Raw genomic sequence first — 11,160 nt, 5'->3', positions numbered from 1 at the left:
ACGTAACAAACGGTCACAGTCTTCTCCTGTCTCTGAGTATGTAACTGTGCATATGTTAAGTGTTTTTTAAAATTATTTATCGCACCTTAGTTTTCCTGTTTTCCATTTCTATTTACATTTTTGGATCGAAAAACTAAAAAGTGGAAGACCAAAAATGTATGTAAAAACATTCAAAAAGCTGCATTTAAACACAAAACGGGCACAATAGTAACAATATTCACATTATTATTATTATTATTATTATTATTATTATTATTATTATTATTATTATTATTATTATAATAAATGAGTGAATACACATGAAGAAAGGTGGAAAAACTGAGACATTCACAAGTAAATTAGAAATATGGAAATTGAATAAAAGGGATGTTTTTTTTTAATGAATAAAACCTTAGGATTGATAAAGATCAGAATATTGATTTAAGTTTTCTTTTAAAAATTTTAGACTCTACCCAGACAGCAGTGTCTTACAGGCAGGGTTTAGTTACCTCTGAACACTCCCAACCCTTCTTTCTGCAAGGTAAGAAATAACAAAGTTTCAGATTAAAACAGAGAAAAAGAAACACACTTATGAGATAACAATGCAAACAGTTTTTTGAAAGTATAAACCCTTAAGTCTTCCCTGCTGTTAACACTCCCCTCTCTGCACCCTGCGTTATGTCCTCAGATCTTCTCCTCTGATACCAAGGGCACTGGCAGCCCCCTAAACACCGGACCCCTTGCCTGCATGGCCCAAGGTTTACTAAAACACATTGCTGCTCCAGTCATGTGAGAACCCACTGGTGAGTTTGGGCACCAGCCAACCACTGTGTCAGCAAGGGTCAAGCCAGCCGCGGTGACCTCACACGGCCTGCACCCTCTGTGCCTTAAGCTAAAACCAAACGCTGCTCTGGCACGGGGGATGAATCCAGATCAAATCCAGGTTTGTTTACAGCATGCCTTCTCAAGCATCTGCTATCAACCTCACTGGGACTTCCTTAGATCTCAGGGATGGCGCTATAGTTCAGGACAGTGGGCTCTTCGAGAGCATGCATGTGTGAGCCAGAACTCAGGCCCCAGCTTTGTTTTCCATGGGAACCTTGATGGAGTAATTAAGGATGACTCCCCCCGTCAGCCCTGAGGGAGGTATCTGTGTTCTTCCACGCCTCGGAGTATGCCACACTCGGCTCTCAAAGACTCTACTACACTTTGCATGCAACAATTTGCTCGCCCCTTTTATCCCAAACACCTTTCAGTATCATGAGTGGGATCATGTGTAGTGCAGCTGGCCCCAGTGGGAATCACGCCATTCGTTCACTGCGGTTGAGAAAGGGGCCATGTTTTACCAATCCAGCAACACAGGACCACCTGTCTGATCCTGCCTCTGAATCTGACCCTGATTGAAAGATGTTTAAAAGGAAAAACTTTAACTCACTGCAAGTTTTTTGTTTCAGATTTTTGGAGAACTAGATATATCCGGTTATATATATTAAAGCTGTTTAAATCTAAAGCAGATTTTGCTGGGGGACTACGCAGGACTTCTCAGAGATTCATCCCCTGATTTGTGGAGCTCTGACACAGAGGGGTTAAAAAGAGACGCTGGCCTTTATCCCTCTTGCAGCAGCCTGTTTCTCTCCTCTCCATCTTTCACCTCTTTAACCTCTCATTACGGAAAAACTGGACAGCATCGTGACAGCCGGAATACCAGCCTCCAGTCTCTCCCACAATGACGGTGAGCTACCAGTCGAGCCGACAGGCAACCCAACTCTCCCCGGGGAGATATCAGCTGCTTTTCAGAGGAAGCCTGGTTCCTGCTAACCTCCGTCTGGCATGGGACCAACCAAAGCCCCTCAACCTTTCCAGCCTTTTACGTGTGAACTCTGCTGCTGTGAACTGAACTTATGTAGCCGTTCACCTCTCCTTCGGTTTTTGTGCAGCTTCTGATATTCATATAGACACATTTCATATCCACTACGTAGAGCTGGATTCTAAGTGTGGATCCTTTTGCAGTGACAGTAACGTGGATTTCTTTTGAAGAAATTTCCAGATCATAGGTGTGGTTGGGGGGAAAAACTTGTCTTTTCAGGCAAACAAGCTCTTTTCTGATGATTACAGGAGATGCAGACACTGATTGCAGCCGTTTCTGAGTGTCATTTGGCTTTAGAGGGCTTGGCATCACAGAACAAAGAGACTGTGCGTGCCAAAGTGTGTGTTTGCATGTGTTTACGTGTGTGTGTGTGTGAGTGTGAGTCATCTACAGTGTCAGTCAAAGCAGAAACCAGCTTGTTGATGGCTTCATGATGCAAATTTTACCGGTCACAGAGGATCAGAAGAAACACAGAAGGAAGTGGTTCAGGAACAAACAGCCTGATAGTCACCTGGAGCTAAACCTCAGTTTGATATGAAAGCACAGTGAGCGGTTAAATTTCACTTCTTTACTATAAAAACTAGTATTGTAGTTGAAATTTGGAGGAGTGGGCCTCAAACACCAGGGTCTGCCTATAGCTCCGCCCCCTGACAGGCCCCCAGAGGGCTGGACAATCAGAGACAAGGGTTTATCTTAGTGAGAGAAAAATAGGTATGTTTTGAACTGTAAGTCACATAAAAATACTATGGGGGCACTAGAAGGACAAGATAAAGACCAAGAAAAAGCACAATACCCCATCTTAAAATGATGCATCCATCATCTGTAATTTAGTTTTCACAAGAGGTGAAGAAAAACATTTTAACCTCAAGAAATACCAGGATTTTATGAAAAAACAACAACTGTGATATGTTTTTTTTATTTATTTTTTGCTTTTTTGCTGTTTGTGGCAAAATTTGCTCAATTTTTCTTGAAATTCTGAATCAGAGTTGAATCAAAGTGATTTTTGGAGCTTGGAACTATCAAAATGATGCTTGGAGCTATAATGGCAGCCTGCGTGGCTGCCTGTTGCATCAGCTCACTCTTTGTTGTTTATTTTGTTGGCCCCCTAACACCAAACTAGTTTCTTGTGAAGTGGTGTTTTCCTTTTTTTGCTCCAATGTGTGTCTGGAGATTATGCCTGTAACCACGGTTATATTGTTTACACACAAGATTTACCCTGTTAGCAGCCTTTAGCATATCAGTGCTAACTGGTGCTGGGGCTGGTGTTCTCTGTGAGCTGAGGAGAGGGAGGTGAGGATGACGTGCTAGTTCTTAGGTGTGAGCTAAGAAGTGATGACATCGACACGTCCTTCAACCATCGTTGTTGGGAACGTAAGATCTATCTCCAGTAAGATGGACGAGCTAGCAGTGCTAACCCAGCAACAGAGGGAATACCAGAGTGCAGAGTAGCATCATGCTATTCACAGACATGGCTAACAGAGCTAACATCAGACACCAACGCCACACTGGAAGAGCTTCACCTGCTGTGAGCAGACAGGATCCAGGAGACAGAGACTGAACAGACTGCTGAAGAAGCTCAGTCCTGGACCCTGTGGGAGTGGAGGCTGGCTGACTGGAAAATGATGGACAAGTTGTCGTCCCTGATGTACTGTTTTTTTCTAGTTGACACTTGTTTTACTATTCTGTTCATGAAAACTTGAATTCTTTTGCTCTGTATACTTTGTTGTGTTGCTGCTGTAACTCTGAATTTCCCTTTGGGGAACATTCTATTGTATTCTATTCTATTGTATTCTATTCTATTGTATTCTATTCTATTGTATTCTATTCTATTGTATTCTATTCTATTGTATTCTATTCTATTCACAGACATTATAAATGTCTGTGTATGGCTTTAATGGTGAAATTGCTGCAGATAGAGCTCTGTGTTGTTGGAAATGACTTTTGTTATTGGAGCTATCTGGTATCAAAAATGTCAATTAATAAATAAATAAATAAACAAAAAATGTTTTTTCTACTGTTCATCACTGGTTTCTTGCTTGAATACTCTCTCTGTCAACACTCAATCACAGCGGATTCTGCTCAAAACAACTCCTCCTCTCTCTCTTCTCATGTTTACAGTTAAAATGAAACAGAGCCCTCTGCTGGTAGGGACCACTCACTACATGGACCACTCAGCTGCTTTTGTACTGTAACAAAGGAGCAGAGCCAACAAAGCTGAAATACACACACACACACACACACACACACACACACACACACACACACACACACACACACACACACACACACACACACACACACACACACACACACACACACACACACAGAGGAAACACACAGAGGAAACACAAAGGAGAGCATGCTTCCCTTTGTTACTGACTCACTCTGTTATTTCACAACGAGCTCAGAGGAGAGGTGACTGCTGCTGACAAAGACATTTAAACACACCCAGCTTAGATTTAAATATTTTAATGAAGAAGAAAACAATCAGTCCTGCTCTGTATTTAGGTCTGATTCCATTTGGCCTGAAAAAAAACTTGTAGTCATCCACTTTTTTTTTTGTAGTGATGCAGGGTGAAAAACTCTTTCAGCTTCATTAACATGCCAACAAAAACTCAGTATTTTTTCATCTTCACACTGACTTTACATTCATTCACTCACAACAAAGATTTTATCCTTTTATTCACCACTAAACATCCCAACCATGGCCTCTCAAAGTTAACAAAAGTTCCAGCTCCTAACCAGTCATTTCTGCAAATACAGAATGGGGCAGAGCTAAGGCAAGCCAGCAGCTACACACCTGTCAATAAACGTAGCCATGCCCATTCTTATGCAAATTTATGCAAAACTTCTGCAATCAAAAGCAGGTGCTGAAGAAAATAATCAATATGTCAGAGGCAAGGTTATAATAGTTAACTAAAACGAAACTAAAAACAAAAACTAAAATTTAAAATACATTGCAGTTAACTCAAACTGATAAAAACTAAAAAAGAAAAGAAAAACAATAAGTAAACTAAAACTGTATCTTGTGTTCACAAAACTAACTGAAACTAACCAAAATTAAAGACAAAATGCCCTTAGGTTTCTGACAATGTTAATAGCCTTTAGGATTTAAATTAATCGAAGACATTTTCCCAACCAATTTTACGACAGTTTTAGACAGTTTAAGGCGGTTGTCAGTGCCTTAAGGCACCATCATAGTGACGTACTGAGACGAGCTGCTGCGAGTTGTTTACTGCACTGACTGGCTGTGCTCTGTGCTGTGACGAAACGGGGTGCAATGAATCAGAGCATCTGTAATAGTTTAATTGCATGTGAGTCTGACTTTAATTCCATTTATGTCTGTCTTTCTTGTTAGAGTCCAAGTTTCTAAATATTTAAACTCATATTATATTGTTTTATATAGTTTTAGTTTATATTAATTTTATGTCATTTAGGATAACATCATTTTAATATAATTTATGTATATATATTTTTATATTAAGTTTATATTATTTTTGTGTTTAAGGCAGCAGCCAACAGTACAGTATCAGCATTGACTGAGCAGTGAGCACTATGTTGGACTTGAAAATAAACAGTATTAAAAAATATTTACTCTGATCTTTTTGAATCCTGCACCTGGTTAATAAGGTATGAAAAACTAGAACTTAACTGAAACTAAACTAAAACTAAACTAAACTAAACTAAACTAAACTAAACTAAACTAAACTAAACCAAGCCTTGTTGCAAAAATCAAAACTAAATAAAAACTAGAATGCCTTCTCTAAAACTAATTAAAACTAAACTGTAATGGAAAAAAAAGAAGTCAAAATTATAATAGTAAATGAAATAGTCTATATCTATCCATCTATCTATCTATCTATCTATCTATCTATCTATCTATCTATCTATCTATCTATCTATCTATCTATCTATCTATCTATCTATCTATCTATCTATCACATTAGAAAAATAAAAAAAGAAATAATCAAAGAGACACAAATTTTATTTTTTAATTGAAGCTCTGACAGGGTTCCCTCAGCTTTGCAGCCAGTGCCCTAGTGGACACTGAAGGAAGTGCAGTGTTTTGTACTCAAAAGTCAGCAACTAACCCATCATTTCTGAGGATGTCCCAAAGTAAATAAATAAATACATTTCTTTTGTTTTCTTTTATTATTTTTAAGTAATTTTGGGGGCTTTTTATGCCTCTAGTCAGACGTGAAAGGACAATGAATAGAGGAGGAAACAGTGTAAAAGTGAGGAGTGACATGGAAGTGGACTCAAACCAGGGTCCCACCTGAGAGCGAACCTCATGGAGTGCGACTTGGACCACTAGGCCATCTGCTCTCCAGATAACTGCTTTAGCTGACACACCTGCTCTTTCTCAGTGCACCAATTACTCTCACAACTGGTTCCAAGAAGACCAAGAGCAGCCGGGGTATGCTCACTTTTAGTGCAACTACGATGCATGATCCTGATATGATGCTCAAAGGGAACAATGAATTCACTGTCAGTAGTCCAAACCCTGCACAAGCTGCAGAGGGGATTAGTGATGTGACAGTTAAGAGTGTAAAATGATATGATATGATGAGACTTGAAAGTATTTGCATGTATGAATTGCTATGAATCTGACACATGTAGTATCTGGATCACATTCACATAAATAATCCAGCACTAATCTGTCTATCTCCCATTCCTCAATACTCCCTAATCTGTCCGATCCATACTCCTCCTCATTCTATATCACTATAACATAATCTATACTAACCCCTTCCTGCCCCCAAACAAACCACCATTAACGCCTGGATGGCCGTGTAAATCCTCTCATAATCCCGGCTCTGTAGCTTCGACACGCGACACGCGACGGCCTGCTGGGAGATCTCTGCTGTGAGCTGGATGAAATGTAAACCACACATGGAGCAAAACGTGGACATGAAACATTTCTTTCTGATTAAAAGTGAGTTTTTTCAATGCACTAATAATTTCCATGGCATAAACTGAATACATCTGAGATTTCACCAGGTCAATCATGAGAGGTCTCATATTTAAGATGGGAAAATAATGTATGGAAGAATATTTATGCCCAAGCTTTTGCTCAATTCTTTACAGACTTTTTGAATTCATCTGTCAAAACAGGAAACAGAATAAATCAACAAATTTTATGCTTTCAGTCAGAATAAAAAGGAACAAAAATGGGGCTTTAAATTTGACAAAAAATTTCAGAACCAGAAGTTGTGTGGCACAAGATGTGTTCCATACATACATACACACACACACACACACACACACACACACACACACACACAAACACACACACACACACACATATATATATATATATATATATATATATATATATATATATATATATATATATATATATATATATATATATATATATACACCAAACACTTTATTAGATACATCTTGCTAGTATTGGGTTGCCTTCAGAACTACCTTAATCCTTGGTGACATAGATTCAACAAGGTCCTGGAAACATTCCTCAGAGAGTTTGGTCCATATTGACATGACAGCATCACACAGTTGCTGCAGATTTGTCGTCTGAACATCCATGATGAGATTCTCCCGTTCCACCACATCCCAAAGGTGCTCTATTGGATTGAGATCTGGGGACTGTGGAGGACATTAGAGTACAGGGAACCCATTGTCATGTTATGGTAAATGGTAAATGGACTTGAGCTTATATAGCGCTTCTCTAGTCATGGACCACTCAAAGCTGCTGTACACCACAGGTCACACTTACCCATCCACACCCATTCGCTCTCACATTCACACACTGATGGATCCAATCTTTACTATGACAGCTATCCATCAGTACATCTAACACAGTCACACCCTTTCATACCCATTCACACACCACTGACGCAGCAGTGGGAGCAACTAGGGGTTAAGTGTCTTGCCCAAGGACACATCGCCATGTGTCGCCCAGAGCTGGGCTTGAACCTGCAACCTTCCGATCACCGACCAAGCGCATTCTCCAACTGCACCACCGACGCCCCGACATGTTGAAGAAAGCAGTCTGAGATGATTCCAGCTTTATGACATGGAGCGTTATCCTGCTGGAAGTCTCCATCAGAAGATGGGTACACTGTGCTCATAAAGGGATGGACATGGTCAGCAACAATACTCAGGTAGGCTGTGGACTTTAAACCATGCTCAGTTGGTACTAAGGGGCCCAAAGTGAGCCAAGAAAATATCCCCCACACCATTACACCAGCAGCAGCAGCCTGAACCGTTGATACAAGGCAGGATGGATCCATACTTTCATGTTGTTGACGCCAAATTCTGACCCTACCATCTGAATGTGGAGCAGAAATCCAGACTCATCAGACCAGGCAACGTTTCTCCAATCTTCTATTGTCCACTTTTTGTGTTGCTGTGTGAATTGTAGCCTCAGTTTCCTGTTCTTAGCTGACAGGAGGGTCACCCGGTGTGGTCTTCTGCTGCTGTGGCCCATTTGCCTCAAGGTTGGACGTGTTATGTGTTCAGAGATGCTCTTCTGCAGACCTCTGTTGTAACCAGTGGTTATTTGAGTTACTGTTGTCTTTCTATCAGCTCCAACCAGTCTGTCCATTCTCCTTTGACCTCTGGCATCAACAAGGCATTTTGTCCCACAGAACTGCCGCTCGCTGGATGACTTCTCTTTTTGGGACCATTCTCTGTAAACCCTAGAGATGGTTATGGGTAAAAATCCCAGTAGATCAGCAGTTTTTGAAATACTCAGACCAGCCTGTCTGGCAACAACAACCATGCCATGTTCAAAGTCCCTTAAATCACCTTTCTTCCCCATTCTGATGCTCGGTTTGAACTGCAGCTGATATATATATATATATATATATATATATATATATATATATATATATATATATATATATATATATATATATATATATATATATATATATATATATATATATATGTATATAAGATAAGATAAGATAAGATAAGACGTACTTTATTAATCCCTGGAGGGAAATTCAAGTTGTTTGGGCACTCTTCCAAGTATATATCTTCTCTAGTATATACTCTTCCATATATATATATATATATATATATATATATATATATGTGTGTGTGTGTATTTATATATATTCTTACATTGTTACACAGTAAATCGGATGTGATCTTTGGTTTGTGTAGAATATGAATCAATAGGTAATAATGAGATACAAAGGTCTTTGTAACTGCATCAGGACCTGACAGGGTATCTTGCAGATTTGCAACAACAGGTAACAAATGGTTAACAAAGTACACAATAAATATTGCTATCAATTTCTTTATGAAATTTTGTGTCACATTTGAAATATTGGGCAGTTTTGGCAAATTTTGTGTAAGGTATTTCGTCAGTAGTTATTCTTTCAATGTATAAAGTGCCAATTTAAATGAGTAACAATTGAGATGTTATTTTTACCACAACTTCTTAAAAACAATCCATGATTTGTTCTGATACTGATAAGAAGATCAAACATAGTGGGTACTGGTGACTCACCAGGAGGTTGGTTTATGCAGCAAATAGCAAGGGAACACTTGTGAATAAAAATCAGAGGTGCTGATACTCTGTACAACTGAGTTGTGGCCCATTTCCTGTGCTGCTTACAGCTCAAAATAAAAAAAAGTCAATAATGATAATAATTTCCGTTGCTAGGCGCTACCCAAGTAGCTGCCTGTTGCAGCAGCTCTCTCGTCTTTGTCCGTTTCTTGTAATTTTTTTAGTCTCTTTTTCGTAATCTTTGTATTTGGAGTGGATCATCACTTTGTATGGTTCATTGTCGGTCACGGACACCAAACTTTTTGTGGCTTCGGCGATATTTTTGACTACTTTTCTCCTGTGTTTGTCTGGAGATCCTACATGAAACCATGGCTGCATTGTTTACATGCGAACTCAGCTGTTAGCAGCCTGTAGCATGCCAATGCTAACTAGTGTAGGGCTTGATGATTTCCCTCGAGCTGAGGAGGAGGAGGTGAGGACGACGTGCTGGTTCTCGGGTGTGAGCTGGGAGATGACAACGTGGACCTGTCCTTCCATCCATCGTTGTTGGGAACGTGGGATCCAGCTCCTGGGGATGGACGAGCTAGCTGTGCTAACCCAGCGGCATCGTGCTGTTCACAGACGTGGCTGACGGAGCTGACATCGGACGCCGGCGACACACCGGAGGAGCTTCGCCTGCTGTGAGCAGACAGGATCCAGGAGACAGAGACTGAACAGACTGCTGGGGAGGCTCAGTCCTGGACCCTGTGGAGGTGGAGACTGGCTGGGCTGGAGAGTGGTGGACGAGTGGTGGACGGGATGTCGTCATCTAATTTCTTATGGATTCTATTCTATTCAAATGAAAATCCCTATTTTTTTTTTTATGTCTTAGCTCTTTCCTCTGATTGGCCTGCCCTGTTTGAGGCCAGTTGCCAGGCGGAGCTAAGGGAAGACCTTGGTGTTTAAGGCCTGCCCTCCAACATGTCATCAAGCAGTTGTTTTATCATTGCTGAAAACTAAGCACAACACACTACAATCAAAGAGTTTAAGTGGGCAGACACCGGACTGAAACATCTGAGCCAAAGGGAACCCCCTGAGGTCAGTAACGAGTAGCTTTCAATTGTTAGGGTCAGAAAACGTCAACAGGGGAAACATCTACAATAAGCCCGAGAAGAGTGACACAACTGCCTGTCAGTGTATGGATTTTAAAAAGACACACACACACACACACACACACACACACACACACACACACACACACACACACACACACACACACACACACACACACACAGTGAGGATCAACAGGGATAATCCTCCGAAGGCCATCTGTGGCTCCAAAAAGCTTGAATCTGTTGCATAATTCATCAGCAGGGGGCGCTGTAGGTTCATCTAAGAATTTACAGCATGTCTATCAATCACACACTGATAGCTCTGACTCAAGCAGCACAAGATTTATTGTAAGTTATAAAGGGTAGGTTATGAATATAAAGCAGAAACAATCCTGCTGTCATCAAGTAAAAACAAATGATTCAGATAGAATTTCATGTTTGAAACAGATAAATTCACTTTTACAGCTGAATTTATCAAAAACAAGGCTCTTTCAGTCTATTTTAATGTCTTTGATGGTCTAACTTTGAAACTGGACAGTGTACAAGGCCATGTTAAAGGTTGCACCATAGAAAACAGGAGAGGGGTCCAGCTGCAGACCTCCACCCAGTGACTGAGAGGAGGCTCCACTCCTCCACTGTCAGAAGGAAGAGATATCAGGATGTAAAGTAATAAAAAAATCAAAAAGAAAGAAAGAAAGAAAAGCAATTTATTGAGTTTACAATTAAATAAATAT

The sequence above is a fragment of the Halichoeres trimaculatus genome, unplaced genomic scaffold (assembly GCF_033239565.1).
Source record: "Halichoeres trimaculatus isolate MK-OKI-2021-1 unplaced genomic scaffold, fHalTri1.1 fHalTri1_scaffold_22, whole genome shotgun sequence".
Taxonomy (NCBI): Eukaryota; Metazoa; Chordata; class Actinopteri; order Labriformes; family Labridae; genus Halichoeres; species Halichoeres trimaculatus.
This window is presented reverse-complemented; position numbering follows the sequence as displayed.